At 43.3% G+C, this 18,700-nt stretch overlaps 1 protein-coding gene across 2 annotated transcripts in view; it reads right to left on the bottom strand.

Moving 5' to 3' along the window:
- Nucleotides 1-15,936, bottom strand: part of BOK (BCL2 family apoptosis regulator BOK) — a 45,962-nt gene extending 30,026 nt beyond the window's left edge. For both annotated transcript variants that reach the window (XM_077488430.1, XM_077488429.1), the window contains exon 1: nucleotides 15,695-15,936. The gene's annotated coding sequence lies outside the window, so the exon portion shown is untranslated. The remainder of the gene's footprint in view (nucleotides 1-15,694) is intronic.
- Nucleotides 15,937-18,700: the final 2,764 nt, after the last annotated feature.

The raw sequence follows: 18,700 nt of genomic DNA, 5'->3' as shown, positions 1-18,700 counted from the left end.
AGTTTTTACACACCAGATCTTTTAGATCACAGCCCTATTGACCCCTAGACTGCAAAGCTGAGGGTCCATTAACTCTGGTGAGTGGGGTCACAAGAGGGGAATGTGGCACTTGAAAAATCCTATCCTGAACCACGAAGCACCAGAATTTGCATTTGGAGCACTTAGCGCTTTATTCAATATATATGTTTTTCGCCCTGCTCCTGATGAGCAGACACTATTGTTATTTTTTCAAATGTAATTCTCTGAAGCTGTAGTTTGGCTCAGACATGCATTGAATGCCACCTCTTGCTCGGAAATGGTGTTCAGTGGGTGTGGTTTCCCTGCTGTACATTCTGGGACAGGGTATTTAAGGTACCGACGCAATTATTTTGGGTTTGTTCTCCGGGGTCCGTGATGCCAACCCCAGGGCCCTCCTGGCCTGGGGTCTGTGTCACATGGTCTTGCGCGTCAGGGCCGGCTGGCCTGGGGCCTCGCAACTGAGAGTGTAGGCCCAGGAATGTCTTGGGGCCTGCTGATCCAGAGGTGATCCTGTGCTGTATCGCCTGCAGGGAGAAGCCAAGAAAGCTGGAGGATCCAGGGGAGGACTTTTCCAGTGGAGGATCGAGCGAAAGGCTGGGGTCTCTGGAGGAGCCTGGAAACTCAGTTTGAGGACGCAACCCGAACCAATATCCTTACAGTATCGCTGGGTCAGCTGAAAGAGTCTGGTACTGTATGGTAGTTCTTCCTAAAAACTCTCAAAACCACTTCAAGTTCAAGTAACAAGTCTATGGCAGAGAATTTGTTGTGTATCTACTCTCAAAACCTCTAAGTTCAGTTAACAAGTCTGTGGCAGAGACTTTGTTTAGCATCTCATCGGCTGCTAGGTTAAGTAAGAGGGGCCTATCCGGTGACTGCTGGATCAAGTCTGTGGAGCTGTTTGTCCTTTGGATCTGACTAATACCTCTAACTCGCAGTTGATAGGTGCCTGAACTCCCCCTTATCCTCTAACCCTCTATTGAAGGACTGTGTCTTTCTTTGGTGTTACCCTTGAATAAATCTTCAAAAAGGACCACGTGTCTGATCTATCATCATTTGGGCTACTTTCCACGGGACCCCCCTAAGATGAAGAGGCGAGCATGTGAGGTAATGGTAAGCCCAAATAAAACCAGCAGCTCCTTCGGGGGTTAGTGCTACATATGCATAGAACTTGTCAATATTGTCACAGTCAATCATTTACAAGGACATTATTATGTTGATGTTTTATATTCTGCTAGCGCTGTTAATTTATGTATTCATCCTGACAAGATGCCACCAGCATGCCTGTCTTTACACATGATATTTTCCTCCAGCAATGTACAGGACCCAAATCTGAACAAATTGCTGGATTGGGGATACTGTGCATAAGGCTTTTTACTGGAAGTTAGTGAGTTAAAAGGGGAATAAAATTTTGGGATCCCCAGGAGCTCTCACCATAACATGCATGTATGCAGAGCATCTTATCCCAGTCTTCTTCCAGATCTGGAGTTATTAGCCTTACGCTTAGGTCGCTGTCCTTTCCTTTCTCCATCTGGATTAACCTCCTATCAGGCCTTACAACCTAGGTAATAATCTTACCACTGACATGGTTCTTCTAATGAGGCTAATATACCTGCTCGGCGGCCTCTCACACTATCAACATTCACACACACTCAATTCCCACATATGCACCCCTGTTCAGGCACTTGGTGGCTTTATCGCTTATACCACTTTTTTGTCCCTTCCTTTCCCTTTTCTCTCACTCATCATTCTCCTGCATGTATTTTCGGTGTTCTTTGTTTGCTTTTTCATATAGATTTTTTTCTCACATGCGGTTTCCCCTGTTCACCATTTGCAGCCTTTTTAATCCTTGTCACCACTTTATGCAATTTTTCTGTCAGCCTCAGTGCCCATTCATCACACACTCACATTTTCTTTAAGCCATTCACTTATCACCCTCCTCTCCCTTTTTTGGTCACTATCTCTCATGCACTGGCACTTCAGTTGCACACTTACACTATTTGGTCCCCTTTCCTAGGCACTTTTGATACCTCCGGGCATGGCTTTCTCTCCTTTCTCTGCTTTTTCCTATAAAGCACCCTATATAGTTATTTGGACGACTAGGGGTGTATTCCTTATATATTTCATGAGGACATGATGCTGATAATCTCATGTCACATACACACCCTATGTATAAATACCAAATAACATCTGTTTCTAATTCTGTTTATTGTCAGGATTTTGCTGCAGGTGTGACTCACCACATTCTCTGGGTACCCTTATCTGCACCCACTCCCCAGACTTTTTTCTTGGGGGGTGAGGTACTTGTGTGACCTCCCGTGAGCCACGCCAATGGGTTCCTGACGCTGCCTTTCATCCGTTTGGCATTCTGGCGATATATATGGACCAGGCAACACCTTAAATGTGTAAAGGAAATTGAGACATTACCCTTTGGGGGAACTCCATCAGAAGTACTATAATCCACTCCTGGAAGTACATCACCGGGTAAACTACACTAATCAATACGAGGTACTCCCTATATGAATAACACTCGATTTATTTATTCAGTGTAATTTTGTTTTGTTTCTTAACAGACCACCATCTCTCTGAAGAAGACCCCCCAAGGGGTTGAAACGCGTTAGATATATATTTTCACTGTTATTAGGTTATACAGTGTAACTTATAGTTGTGTCTGTTTGTATACTCCCATGTGATATTACATGTACTCTGTCATATGAGTTTGTCTTTTTTAAATGCCCAGGTGGAGCTCATGTTTTTTACCAAATAATATTAAAATACTTTTTATATTACTTCAACCGGCATCTATTACTGTCTCTTGCTGCCTAAAAACCCCGTTTGTGGGGGAACTGGTTCTGCTTTGATTCGTTTGGGGTGAGCAGCACCCTTCTAGCTCTATGTAGCACTGTGTTTTTCTCCAATTGGAGTTATTAGCCTTTCCTAACGGCTAGCCAAGATGACATACCTCCCACACAGTTACATAGGCAACCTTTGTCCTGGCACTGAGCAATTACATGGACAGCTGTCAATTTGTAAAAAGATTGCTAGCAAGGCAGGGGAAAAGATTTTGTGGTAGAAGAGACATACATGCTACTTTCTAGCATTAAAAAAATACCTGTAGATCCACTTTAGGCCTAATGCACACTCAATAATTAGCCCCGATACACGAAACACTGGTTCACCGCCAGGCCCTGCAGAAAGCAGTGTGGCAACCTCTATGACAATTTGAAAGCTGCTGCGGCTGGACATTGCACTGTGGTAATATCATTTAGGGCAATATGCAACCAGGATAGAATACTTGGAACGCAGAATGATTGTGTTTGGGGTATTCATCCCTGGATGCATAATGCCCTAGACATTAGTATTGCTTGGTGCCTCATCCAGCTGCAGCAGCTTTTAGCCAGTCATAGAGTTTTACAGGCTGCCAGCAGCAGGGCTGGACAGTGCACATGTCCATTCTGCCTGCACTAAATGCCAAGTTTTCATGCACTGGGGCTAAATGCCCAGTGTGCATGAGACCTTAAGGCCATCATAAACAGTCCTCCCATATTCCATACTCAATGCTTATTATCACATTTGGGTTAGGGCCATTTATGCCTAATGAGGGGCAGAATGAGTGTTTCCATGAGAAAATGAGAAGTCATTGTTATTGCTCATTTTTTTAATTGAACTCTAAGAAGGCAAGAAACTGAAGAAACTGCAGAGGGTCCCAGTGCTACAGAAGACCTCTTCCCAATCTTCATTCTTGGGTAGATACAGGGCCGAAACTGTTGGGGGGGGGGGGCATGTGCCTCATGCGACACATTGAGAGGGTGCCATCAGTGGTCAGAGCAGGTGGTGAGTGCAGCTGATGTGGGAATTACTGGAACTGATCTTCTGTATGTCTCTCCCTGCAGCAGCTGAAAGCTGGCAGCTCCTCCTATGGCCAGCTATCAGCTGCTGCAAGAAGAGCCACACAGAAGATTAGTTCCAGTAATTTCTCCCACCCACTGCACTGATCACCCGCTCTGTCCACATGCAATTCCCCCTGCTGTCCAGGCCCCTGCTGTATTCCTCTGCCATGTGCCTGCCACACAATGTGCTAAAACAGCACTGGCTAAAAGATATGTGCTTGTTAAAATTATTTGTGGCAAAGACTTTTTCCTCTCCCAGTCTAATGAGAACCTTCAAGGCCAAAGACAGCTGACATCCTTCAATATGTAGTGGGTTGTGAGGCATAGTGGGTACAAAGATGGTGAGAGTCATTGGGCGCTTGACACTTCTTAGATGAAAAAGAGGTTTTATTTCTTTTAACAGTCCTTTTTATATTTTGCAAGGGAAAGAGGGTTAGGGCCAGAACACCCTTGAGTAGTTACAATTTCAATTGGCAGACTCCAAGACTTCAATAGGAGGACAGCGGTACAGGGAAAGGGCCCAGCAAGGTGCCACTTCTGCACATGCAGGTTTGCTGTACAGTATCTAACAGTTTCTAACGCAAAGTTCAACAGTTCTCTCAGCTTCACTACAATGTCCACTTGTAGCCCTTCAGCCCATTGAGCTCCTAGTCTCTCACTGGACTCTATGATTCACTGACTCTGAATCCCGTGAGCTCCTTAAGGCTTTTGAGGTGGTATCTCCCTCAAGCATCATCCACGTTTCCCTGCTGGGTCCCTAGCTTGGCACTCCAGATACCTTTCAAGCTTCACCCCTGCTGACCAGCTCGGGCCCTGGCTTGACACACAAGGCTGCTCTGCAAGCTTCACCTCCGCTGGCTGAATCCCTGACTTGACCAACGCCTGAAGTTTCCTGATTCTCCACCATGCCCGTTCGGTAAGAATGTTGCTCCGGTACTTGCTTCAGTTACTCGCTGTGGTCCCTGGTAAAGGAGGTTGGTCCCTTAGTGGTGACAGCTTCTCTTCTACCACCGACCATGACAGGTTCTCTGGCCGGCAGAACCATCACTGTTGGTTGGACTGAAAAACAAAGACACAAGAGCTGTGGGACATGTGAGGGCTGATACAGGAACGACACCTTTTCCCCAGCATTAGGCAAGCCATGGGTGAGCCATTTGGAACAACTGCTTCTCACATCTCAGCCCCGGTATACATGACTGAAGATGTCCTTTCCTCCTCCCTGCAGGGTCTGGAAGAAAGATTAGCGGCATTAATCGCATCCTCCATTCAGATGGATAGAAAGCATGATAGATCCCCCTCCCCCACTTCAGAACCTTTGTAAGGCTAACAGTGGGCACAGGATGAGGTGTTACCCTCAGTCCATCAGGAGGAAAAACACACCAATGATGATTCCTCTGTGGAGGAAACAATGGTAGATGAGCCTTTCTCAAATCTGAGAAATTGCTGATACAATCTCTTACGGAGATGGTTCATTCTACTTTCATGCTACCCCTAACGGAGTCTCCTGAAAGCTTGGTTTCTACCTTGGGTTCCTTAAAACCTTCTCAACCTTTGCATGTGTTCCCTGCACATGCATTACTAGAACAGCTTATTTTTGCTGAATGGGATCACTGGGTTAAGCATTTTCTCCCTCCTAAGAAAATTGCAATCCCCTGGAGGAGAAATTCTCCAAAAGATGGAAAATACCAGCAGTTGACGCTGCGATTTCCAATGTGAATAAAGGCCTAACTTGTCCAGTAGACAATTCACAGTTGCTTAAGGATCCAACAGATAAGTTGTTGGAATCCCTTTTTCCATGGCAGGTGCCATTACTCAGTCTGCAGTCGCTGCAATAAGTATCTGTCAATCCCTAAGGGACCAATTTAAACAGGCCCTTAGAGAGCTTCCTGCACAACAAGCTCGGGATTTGGCTGAGCTAACAAAAGCATTATGCTTTGCCATAGATGCTATGAAAGATTCTATTCACCAGGTGTCCCACCTTATGCTTATGCTTGTGCATATGCGTAGAATCCTGTGGGTAACAAATTTGGTCAGCTGAAGCACCATGTAAAGACCTCCCAACTGGGCTCCCTTTTCATGGGGATTGACTATTTGGAGAAAACTTGGACAAATATATCCAAACAATTTCTAGTGGGAAAAGTACTCTTTTGCCAATCAAAAGAAGGTATAAACGCCTTTCATTTAAACAAGCTCTTTCCCCTGAGCCAGGGGCTTCCGCCTCTAGGCAGGGGCAACGGCCTCCGCCGTCACACTCTAGAGGAAGATCTCAGGCTCAAAAGAAGTCCTGGGTTTGGAAACCTGCAAGACAGAATCCTAAAGCCTCATTATGAAGAGGCAACCCCCCTCACCAAGGTGGGGGGAAGACTTCTGCAGTTTTCAGAAGTCTGAAAAGGAAAAATTCAGGACAGATGCGTAATCTCCACGGTAACTCTGGGGTTCAAGCTGGAATCTCTGGAGTTTCCACCGTCTCGCTTCCTGAGGTCAAGCGTTCTCAAACATCCAGAGAAAAGACATTTTCTGTTTCAGGCACTAGACCGATTAATATCTCAAAGAGTGATCATACAGATCCCCACAAAAGAGCAAGGTTTGGGGTTTTATTCAAACTTTTTTATGGTATCGAAACCAAATAGATATGTCAGACCCATTCTAGATCCAAGAAATCTAAATCAGTTCTTGAAGATCCGCTCCTTTCGCATTGGAGACGATCAGGTCAGTTTCTGTCCTTCTAGGAGGAGAACTTCTGGCATCAATCGACATCAGGGATGCATGTCCCTATATTTCCCGCTCATCAAAAGTTTCTGAGGTTCGATTTAGAGCAGCAACATTTTTAATTTGTAGCCCTGCCCTTCGGGCTAGACACAGCACCCAGAGTGTTCACCAGAGTGCTGGCCCCACCTCTAGCCAGGTTAAGGGCACAGGGCATAACAGTCGTAGTGTACCTAGACAAACTTTTACTAATAGATCAGTCGGTGGCTCATTTGGAGCAAAGCGTATGCACTACAACTAACTATCTGAAGAGTTGGGTTGGATTCTCAACCTAGAGAAATCTTCCTTAATACCACTAAAAAATCTGGAGTACTTGCGTCTGATATTAGACACAGCCCAGGAAAGGGTGTTCTTGCCTCAGGCAAAAATCAACTCCATAAGAGAGTTGGTGCGGATGGTCAGGTCAAATGGTGATCCCTCTATTCACCTTTGCATAAGGTTGCTAGGAAGCATGGCAGCTTCATATGAAGCAGTTCCCCATGCCCAGTTTCATTTAAGATTGCTGCAAAACAGTATCCTGTCTGCTTGGAACAAAACAATTCAAGCTTTAGACTTGCAAATGCAGCTGTCCCCAAGAGTGTCCCAAAGCCTCACTTGGTGGTTACTAACTCAGAATCTGCTGAAAGGAAAACCCTTCAGACCAGTCATCTGGAAAGTAGTAATGATGGATCCCAGCCTTTCAGGCTGGAGTCAGTACTAGAAAAGACAACTATCCAGGGATAGTGGTCAAGAACCCAAAAGAACCTTGTCCATCAATATCCTAGAGATTCGGCTAGTATGTCTGGCTCTAAAGACATGGACTTTCAGGTTATGGGATTGTCCTGTCAGGATTCAATCCAACAATGCCACAGCTGTGGCCTATATCAATCACCAAGGGGGCACTGAAAGTCTCTCCGCGCAGAAAGAGGTGAACCATATTCTAACTTGGGCAGAAAGGAATGTTCCGTGCCTATCGTCAGTCTTCATTTCGGGAGTAGAGAATTAGTAGACGGACAACTTGAATCGCCAACAGTTATTTCCAGTGGAATGGTCTCTTCACCCCAACATATTTTGGGCTGTTTGCCAAAGATGGGGGACTCCGGACGTAGATCTTCTAGCATACAGGTTCAACATGAAGTTAGTCAACTTTGTGGCCAGAACAAGAGATCCATTCGCATGTGGAACAGATGCATTGGTGACCCCATGGGATCAGTTCTCACTGATCTATGCATTCCCCCCATTCAGTTGCCACCTCGACTTGTCCTGTCAGGATTCAATTCAACAATGCCACAGCTGTGGCCTATATCAATCACTAAGGGGGCACTGAAAGTCTCTCAGTGCAGAGAGAGGTGAACCATATTCTAACTTGGGCAGAAAGGAATGTTCCGTGCCTATCGTCAGTCTTCATTCAACATGAAGTTAGTCAACTTTGTGGCCAGAACAAGGGATCCTTTCACATGTGGAACGGATGCATTGGTGACCCCATGGGATCAGTTCTCACTGATCTATGCATTCCCCCCATTCAGTTGCCGCCTCAACTTCTTTGCAGGATTAGGCTGGAAAGAAAGCAAGTAATTCTGGTGGCACCAGCATGGCCCAGAAGGTCATGGTATGCAAAGATGGCAGTGGAGGCAGTGGGAGGCAGTGGAGGACCCATGGTCCTTCCCACTACGGGCAGATCTGCTCTCACAGGGACCAATATTCCATCCTACCTTATGGTCTCTAAATTTAAAGGCTTGGCTATTGAAACCCACGGACTTTCTAGGTCAGTTATCTCTACCCTGATTAATGCAAGGAAGCCAGCTTCCAGAACTATATATTATAGAGTCTGGAGGGCTTATGTTTCCTGTTGTGAATCCAAGGGTTGGCACCCTCGGAGATATATCATAGGCAGAATTCTTCCCTTTCTACAATTAGGGGTATAAATTAAATTGGGCTTGAGTACTATTAAAGGCCAAGTCTCAACTTTATCGGTCTTATTTCAAAAGACCACTTGCTACTCATTCTTAGTCCGGGGTTTTATACAAGGGGTGACGTGTCTTATTCCACCCGTCAAACCTCTCTTGAACCCTTGGGACTTGAACTTAGTTTTGTCTGTGTTACAAAAAATAGCCATTTGAACCAATACAACATAATCCCCTAGTCCTTCTGACAAGGAGGTTGGTATTTTTTCTTGCTATATCCTCAGCAAGGAGGGTCTCCGAATTGGCTTCTCTTTCTTGTAAAGAGCCATATTTAATTTTTAATGAGGACAGAGTGGTGTTACACCCTCGTCCAGGCTTTTTGCCAAAAGTGATCTCAGATTTTTACCTGAACCAAGATATTGTCCTGCCATTGTTTTTTCCAAAACCATGTTCCAGGGAAGAAAAGTCATTACATTGTCTTAAATGTGGCGAGAACAGTAAAAATATATTTTAAGGCAACTGCTCAGATTTGTAAGACTGATGTCTTATTTATTCTGGGTCCTAAGAAAGGACAGGCAGCGTCGAAATCCACTGTCGCTAAGTGGATTCAGCAAGTGATAATTCAAACTTATGATTTAGGGGGTAAAATTCCCCAGTTTAAGTTAAGGCGCACTCTACCAGGTTGGTTAGTGCTTCTTGGGCAGTGCGTCACCAGGCCTCCATGGCTCAGATCTGTAAGGCTGCAACTTGGTCTTCAGTGTATACATTCACAAAATTTTATCAGGTGGTTGTAAGGCTGTATGAGGATATCGCCTTTGGGCGCAGTGTGCTGCAGGCAGCAGTGTAAATCTCCAAGTCTGTGGGTACCCTGAGAGTTGTTTCTCCCTCCCCTCAAGTAGCATTGCTATGGGACGTCCCATTAAGTAATTACTTAAGGCTCTGTGTCCCATGATGTACGATAACGAAAATAGGATTTTTATTACAGCTTACCTGTAAAATCCTTTTCTTGGAGTACATCATGGGACACAGAGGTCCCGCCCCTCTTTTGGGATTAAGTATATTGCTTTGCTACAAAAACTGATGTGCTCCTGGAAGGAGGAGGGGTTATATAGGGAGTAAACTTCCTTGATTGGGTTTACCAGTGTCAACACCTGAATGTAGCCTATAACCCATTAAGTAATTACGTAAGGCTCTGTGTCCCATGATGTACTCCAAGAAAATGATTTTACAGGTAAGCTGTAATAAAAATCAAATTTTTTTGATTCACTAGGAAAGTAAATGTGTAATTGTACTGTGTTTTGCTATTAAACTGTTTGTTAATAGAATAAAATGTCCAAAATCAACCCCATTGCTTTGGACTTTTTCCATCCTAGGCAGATGTGATTCATTCAAGCATTACATTTTCTTGGTCTTTAAACTGTGACTCAGGTACTTTTCGTTACCAACGTGGAACAAATGTTTGACATGTCAACATAATAATGATGGAACTCAGTATTATATCTACATATTTCTATTACAGTATGGCATATCAAAGTAGGGCAGTTCAAAGGTTATGATGAGTGACTCACCTTGGAATGTTCCCGCTGCATTGTTGTAAAGTTTTATACTAGCCTATTACCTATGTGGGTGATTTTAGGGATATTATTACATTTGTATCTTTAATCATACCTGTCACCAATGAACAGTACTAAAAATTCGTAATGAAAGGTCACTGGAGCTAGTATTAAAAGCAACAAGCAGAAAGGTGGCAACCTAATCTCCTCCTCTTTCTTGGCACAATATGAGTTCTAGAGCTTGCCTATTAAAATAAATATAATTGCTCATAATAAAAATATACTGAATTGTCTGCCCAAAAACAAATAAAGCAACCATGCACTTATTGCCGAAAGATTTTTAGAAGAATAGACAAAGGCATACAGCATGAGCAAAGGATGTAGTCATACTGCATGAAGTCAGAATGCGTATAAGCTTATAAAGGCAAAACAATTGTCATAAGCAGACATATGTGATAATCAAACATAATATCATGAGGCATAAGGGACCAGATGCTGTCCTAAGAGTAGCGACATAAGCCCACCAAAGAGCTTGTGATCTAATATGGAGATATGCCACAAAATTGTTGCAATAGAGGACCAGGGGTGAAGGGTTCTATGTACCTAGCTTCAGGTGGCAGGAGTTATAAGTGTGAAGCTGAACAGAATGGAGAAAGTAAAACAGAAGAAGAATACCAGAAGAGAAAAGAAAGCTAAGGAGAAATGACTAGAAGCCAAATGTCCTTTTTTATACATAAAGCAAACCTTTTAGTAAGTTATTAAATCTCTGTGAATTGCTGAAATTTCATAATATACAGAAATAGTATATGTTTTCAAATACAGCTCTTATCAATGTGACTCTGCTAAAGCTGGCCATACACTGATCAAAATGAATCTGGTAAAGCAGGAACTGGACGAATTTCAATCAGCGTGTGACCATTCCAGCTCAACAGAAGTCAGTTCTTTTATTGACTTCTGATGAAGGGACATGCTGGAAACGTTTATCAATTAGCAGCTGCAGTTGCTGATCGGGGTATTCTGACAGCAGCAGGAGCCGCTGTCAGAATACAATGTCCTGGTGAGGGGTATTTTTCCATCCACCTCATTTGTGTGGATGGAGAAATTTGTCTGTTTTTGTTTTCATTTAGCCCAATTTTAGGATAAAGCTAGGTACACACTATCAGTTTTTTTTCCATTCAACACAGTGGAATTGAGAGGAGTTTCCTGTACTAACTATCTGTTAGTTAGTACAGCGATCTCCCCATTGACCTACTATGTTCTGGCATGGGGACTGCTCCCCACCAAAACACACCAGTCAGCTTTCGAAGCCTTTGGCTGAGAACGCTGATTGAATGCTGATCGGTAGATGTTTTTTGGTCATACCCCTTCGACGGAAGCCAGATGTTGGGCCAGCTTCTGTTCGACAGACTGCCGTACACACGGGGCAAATTTCGGTCGGTTTCTTTGGAACCAGCCTATACCGGCCAATATTTGGCCTGTGTGTATAGGGCTTAAGATGGTGTCATCGGTCCATTAATGCATTAATGTATTTCCTTAATCTACAAACTTCAACACTGTAACTTTTTAGCAAGTCACAAGCTGAGAGGCTGCATCCGGATTTGCATCATATTTTTTAATACACCAATGAATTACAAAGACAAAAGGATTTACAGGAGTGTGTCATCGCTGAGCCATCATCATGTTAAGCCTAGTACACATGGACCGAATGTCAGGCCACATCGGCCGGTTACAAAAATAAAACAGGCGACAATTAGCCCATGTGTATGGCAGACGGTCCGACAGAAGACCAGCAGGTGGCTGGCTCCCAATCAGCTCTCTCAGCCAATGGTAGAGAGCACTGACCAGGGTATTCTTGTGCAGGGGCCGCCCCCTTGTCAGAACACAACAGCTCAGCAGAGGAGGTCGCTGGACTAACATCAGATTGTTAGTTTGGCGACTCTGACCTGAGCTGACATTTTTTTTCCTTCAACCCGCTGGGTTGAATGAGAAAAAAATAGTAGTGTGTACTAGGCTTTAGTCCTGGAAGTAGATGCTGACTCTGAATAGTGTCTGAACAAAAATGTTGCCATCCTAACAGAAAGAAAAGCAGATTAAAGCATTGTAGGTGGGAGTACTGTAATCACTAATAGAGGGAACAAATGCCTGTGTTACCTTTATTGCACACATTGCTTAACATATTTGCACTTAGCATGAAAATTCTGATGCAAAGTCCACTTTAATTGGAATTCAGAAATCAGCTTGAGGTAAAGGTAGATGGTATTCTACAGTTTTCAACCTGCTTCTTTGAAGAATTGTATTCTCTGAGACAGTGCTCTGGCTTGCAGACTGCCTGGATCCATTGAGTATACACAACAGATACATTTAGCTTGACATGAGCTAAATCACAAAGCAGCTGTGAACATTGTTATATTATGAGATAGTTTAGGGAAAACAATTATAAAGTCTGAAATCTTGAGCCAAAAAGCAATTCCTACATAGCAGGGTGGTTTATAGTTTATTATAGTTTATTGTTCCATGTGCTGCTGAACTCTTGATAGGAAGCAGAACCCTGCTGTACAGATGCACCAGAGCAGAACTCTCTAATGCTCAAAGCACTGCCTGTGAGTCCTTCAAAAGTCATTTTATTTTACTTTGAGGAACAGGTGCTGATTTGAGTCTTTTTCAGTGTGTTAGTACAGTGGTTTCCAAACTAAGGCTTTGGGGCCGGATGCTCTCTGTTTGCCTTTATCTGGCCCTTGGGACACTTTTCCTCGCACCGATGCATGACACTATTCCTCCCACTGACACCAACAAAGGGGTAAGTCCTGTTCCTTACATCAACAACAGGGCGTTATTTCTCCCACTGACACCAACAATGGTGCCTGGTTCCTGCCACTGACACCGAAAACAGTGCACTATTCCTCCCCCTAATGCCAAAGATGCATTATTTACTCAACTGTCACCAATACATTTTCTACTTCCAATAAGGGTTGCCAAATGTCAGTAAATTCATGGACAGTTTGTGAAACCTGTGATTTTTACATCTGTCTGTGAATGTTCATTATGGACATGTGGACTGCATGTCTATAATGGACATTCATAGACAGATGTAAAAATCATGGATTTCACAAACTATTTGTGAATTTACTGACAGTTGGCAACCCTGCTCCCAATGGCCACTGTCCGGCACCATAAGTTTGAAGAATAGTAAACTGGCTTTGTGCTTAGAAAGCTTGTTTGTTTGTAGTACGTCTGTAGCTATCTTGCAATTGGTAGCTAAGTCATAGATTTTTGGCAAAAGCAACCTTTCTCAACCTTTTTACCATGGAGAAACGAAACCTTTGAAATAAGGGTTTTCAGGTCTCAGGGAACCCCACTCAAATTATTGGACCTTCAACTCATGGTACATTAGCGTGATCAGTAGGTTGTATAGACTTTTAAATAAATACATTAAAGAATGGGGTTTAATTATTAATTATGAATTGAAGTAAATGATAATAATGGCCAGAAAAAAAAGCCAGTGAAAATGGTAGTAAACCCTTAGATTGGTGGTCAGTGTAGAAATGACCTCTTACATTGGTGGTCAATGTAAAAGTCACCCATTACATTGGTGGTCAGTATAGAAATTACCTTTTACATTGGCGGTAAATGTGAAAGTGACCCATTACATTGGTAGTCAGTATAGGAGTGAGCTTTTCCATTGGTGGCCAGGGTAGAAGGGACCTTCTACATTGGTGGTCAGTGTAGAAGTGACCTCTTCAATTGGTGGTAAATGTAGAAGTGACTTATTACATTGATGGTCAGTGTGGGAGTGACCTCTTAGCCCTTGTACATGCGGTCGGAAGATTCTGACGGAATGTGTCCTATCGGACCGTTTTGTCGGATATTCCGACTGTGTGTGGTCTCCATCAGACTGTTTCCGTCGGAATATCCGACGGACCAACTTTTCCAACTTGCCGGTAAAATTTTCCGACAAAATGCTCCGATCGGACATACTCCGATCATGTGTAGCCTACTCCGACGGATAAAGTGCCACGCATGCTAAGATCAAATTCCTAGACCAAAGCTATTGGCTACTAGCCTGAACGTAGTCCCGTCGTAACGAAATAACGTCATCACGTTATGTACAATCGGATTTTCCGACAACTTAGTCCGACCGTGTGTATGCAACATCACTTCTGGACCTCTTTGGGAATTAATCCGTCGGATTACTCCGACGGATTTGGTTGTCAGAATCTCCGACCGTGTGTACAAGGGCTATCATTGGTGTTCAGTGTAGACATGTGGACAGGGATCCACAGCCTAGGTGGCTTATACGGTTGGGCGATGCTCCTGTGGTCTTTAAAGCTGATGAGCTATTTGGAACTGTGCATACATTGGGAGCGGGTTTCTATGGGAGCACTCGCTGGAGAGGAGGATCCAGGAACACCAGTGGTAGACACGAGAAGAGGAGGTTCAGAGCTGCTCTGTGCAATCCCATTGCATAGAGCATCTGAGTATAAACCTGTTTGTTTAAAAAAAAAAAATAATAATATTTACACTCACTTTAAATCTTTTATTTCTATTTGACAGTTCACAAAAGATAAGGGAAAAAAATTGGGTTCTTTTACTGCGCATAAAGGGCTCGTTCACACCATTTGCAGTGAACTGCATTTTTTTTTACACCTGATCAATGCAGGTCACTGCAAGGGTCTAGAAAACAATGTTTTTCTGCATGCCTAGTTCATGCCATAGTGTTCTTCACATATGTATTGTAATAAAATGCAACCTGCCTACATTTTAACTCAACACAATGCAGCAAAAATTATAGTAAACATAAAAAAAATTGTTCGTGTTTTGACCCCTCCGGGGACCTGTCACTTCATAATAGATGACATGAAAATGCATAAAATCTAAATTTAACGCAACACAATGCGCATAAAATGTAATGTTAAATGCACATCAAGGCACATGCATTTTTGATGCGCTGCATTTTTTTATTTATTATTATTATTAGTAGCTACACTAGTACATTTTCCCCCTTCCTAACTAGAGATAGTATGTTTTCCTATTGGAGAACGTGCCCTTATTTTTGATCCACTTGTTTCACACACTGAATACAGTCCAGTTTCATAAATGTTATAATGTAGTATCTCACCATACTGTGTAGATCGGTATCTGTACATCAACTCTAGATATTAAACACCTCCACGGCGCATTAAATTAACTTCATGACATTTCACCAAACCGGATTTCAAAATGATTTATTTGTTTGCATTTGAACTGCACCTCTTCAAAACATACTAAATACAATTAAGCAGCACAGATAATACAAGCAGAATTTACCTTTCCTAAAACTATGAATTTTGCCATTCATCTATATTCAAAACCATACACGTTTCCAGGGACATGAATTATTAAAGGACAAATGTACTGAGGCTGTTCTTGGAAATCAATGGGCTTTGTGTTTCTACAACACATGTAAGCCTGTAATAGGTATTTTAATCATATCATAATTAGCAAGGTGCAAACAAAGAACAAAAAAATAAAAATAAATCCTGTCTAATCCTATCTGTGCGCTCACACATATAAGTAATGAATAGAAGTAGAAATAAAAGTCATTACTCACCAATATATTTCTCTAGGAGCCGGAATACACTATACAACCACCCTTTACTTAGCAGTGAATGGTGCCTGGTTGGCTCACATCCTTGAGTCCCCTCTTTCTCCAGTTTGTGGACCTGCAGTTTCTCCTATGTATGGCTCCTGGCTCCTGCGGCACTGCTTGTTCCTCAGCACTGTGCACTTGGTCTGGCAGAAGCAAGCATAACCAGAAGCTTTGAGACAGAAGGAGGGGGTGGGAGGAAGGAGGGAGCCAGCAGCCTTTATCCTTCTAAGGAAAATAGCAAGAATGCAATGGAGGAGGGAAGAGCGTAGCTGTTTAGAGGTGCACTATGTGCCAATCAGAGCCACAGGTCCCTATTGCTCCAGATCTTATCTTTTTCGTTTTTTTTTAAGTTTTTTGTAAATGTTAGCATGATAGAATAAGTCACTGTTTACCTGTGATTCACTTTGTAGCAATTTTTTTACAATTATATTTTAATAAAGAAATTGCCGTAAGGAAATAGAGGTGTGCCAAGGGGGGTAAATGTCTGCCAAGGTCCTGGTTTGAATGCCAGTACCTGAGTCTGGCTTCTGCTACTAGTATAAGTGGATGTACCTGTTGTATTACAATAGTGGTTTGGCCTTAATAAGGGATTGATGGTTGGATGCCGCTAACAGACACGCTCAAGGGTGGTCTGAAAAGAAACAAATATGTCATTTGAGGCCTGATGTACTCGCCCAGGTAGCGCTGCACACCTTACACCTGTAACAGCTTTGTAGTAACAAGAAATAGCTGACAATATTTTAAAATCAATAAAAAGAAGAAAAAGTGATATGGGCACCACTATTATTATTATTATTATTATACAGGCTTTAGATAGCGCCCACAGGTTACACAGTGCTTTACAATAAAAAGTGAGACAGCACAATTTACAATTGTAGTGCTGACATGCTTGTTTATTAAAGCGGAGGTCCACCCTAAAGTGGACCTTCCGCTCATTGGAATCCTCCCCCCCTCCGGCACCACAATTGGCACCTTTCAGGGGGGAGAGGGGTGCAGGTACCTGTACAGTACAGGTATTTGCACCCACTTCCGGCGTAGATTTTGCAGAAGGTACGCCCCTTTCCGCAGAATCTACGCCCCTTTCCGAAAGTCCCCCGCTGCCTGCTGGGAAACACACGGATCCCAGAGACAGCGGGGACCATCCTTATTGCGCAGCGCGACTCGCGCATGCGCAGTAGGGAACCGGGAAATAAAGCCGAAAGGTTCCACTTCCTGATTACCATACCCAAGATGGCGGCGGCAGCACCCGAGAGACGATCGAGAGATCGGCTTCGGGTGCCGACATCGCGGGCGCGCTGGGCGGGTAAGTGTCACTATTTTAAAAGTCAGCAGCTGCAGTATTTGTAGCTGCTGGCTTTTAAAAAAAAAAAAACAGTGGACTCCCGCTTTTAATGTGTGTTTCCATGCAATAATCAAAAGTTTATGGACGTTTCTATGGCTTAGTATTTGGCGCCATCTAGCGGCCAAATACTGCTACTGAACTTAAATGTTTACTGCTTTGAAGAAAGCACAAAAGACATATACAGGAAGTGACTGTTGTTTTGATCAGAAGGTTGACCCTTTTACCTAGGAGGCTTGATGACCTACCCATGAACACTTTCTCTAGCAGTGCATGCTGGGTAGGACATAAAAGGACCCTGAGCGGCCATTTTAGGTCTCTTGGGATCGCATGTCAGCCTGTGAGGATCTGTGGGGAGGCTCTCCCGGGAGACAGGGCCCACAGCCATTTGCGGAGCGCAACCTTGCTTGTTTGTGACCTGACAGTGCCAGACAGACAGTGACCGGATTGGAGAGATCTGGAGAAACTCGTTTGAGCAGCAGAGGACCGGGCTCACCCAGAGGAGAGGAACGGAGCGACGGGGCCAGCTGACAGAGAAGCAAGCTGCAGTCACCGGACCAAAGCTACTACACGGAGCTCCGATCCAGTTGGTGAGCGGGTTACGGCCCACAGTTTGTTAACTTTCACACGCAGTTAGACTCATACACAGGCCTCACTGGGATTTATAGTTCCATGGAGGAGGAGCAGAGCAACATACACTGAGCATGCTTGAGGCCTACCTACTCTGACATCCCAAGCCTTTTAGTATAAGTACTGAAGTTATACCAGGAGCACCTTTACCTCAATTTAACTTACTTTAACCTGTGGATTACAAATCACAAGGGATTACTTTAAATAGCGAAGACAAGAAGACCAAAGACCAAGTACTTTAAGTGAGATCTCACGCATAGCTTAAAAAGTAAGGGGAGCTCCCGGGTATTTATCTATATGTATATTGTTTGATATTGTTTATTTTGAATCCCATTGTACTGTCGTCCTATGTTGGGATGACAGCACAATTACTGTAATCACCTCTTTGAATATTTTCACAGTAAAATACACTGTTGTTTAAGCATCCAGTTGTGTGGTGTACTGTTTTCTCCCAGCAGGTGGAGCCAGTGGATCCTGAGGTTATAATACAGGTACCTTGCATTGTGTTATATTGTACTGTATTGTATTGCACCACAGCTGTGTCAAGGGGATAGAGAGCCAAGTTAGTGGGGTGTTATTACCAGAGTGCAGGCCCAAATCAAACCAGCCACTCCTTCGGGAGTCAGTGCTACACAATACAGTTCAATATAGAAGGAACTGTATTCCCAAACTGATAGTATTTTATTAGTTGTTCAATGAAAAATGGTTCAAAAATATAGAAACATAGAACTGGCTGTCTGTTTTTATTGGTAGGGAGGGTGTGCTTTTCTTTCTTTTCTTTTTTTTTGTTTTTTTAGATTTTGGATTGAATACGTAATAAAATATTATCTGTTTGGAAATACTCAGTAGTGTTTCCCATATCAAATAAGGACACCAAATCCTGACGATCATTGATCTCTTTTATGTTGTTCAGGTAGATCTCCATCTCTCAAAGGTTGCCTACTGCTGGATTATAGGAATTATTTGTGAAAGCTGTGTGAATGCTGAGGCATTTGCAC

This window comes from Lithobates pipiens, unplaced genomic scaffold (assembly GCF_037356315.1).
Source record: "Lithobates pipiens isolate NorthernLeopardFrog02 unplaced genomic scaffold, aLitPip1_a1.2 Scaffold_18, whole genome shotgun sequence".
Lineage (NCBI taxonomy): Eukaryota > Metazoa > Chordata > Amphibia > Anura > Ranidae > Lithobates > Lithobates pipiens.
The sequence above is the reverse complement of the archived record's forward strand: the minus strand, read 5'-3'. Positions and strand labels throughout refer to the sequence as shown.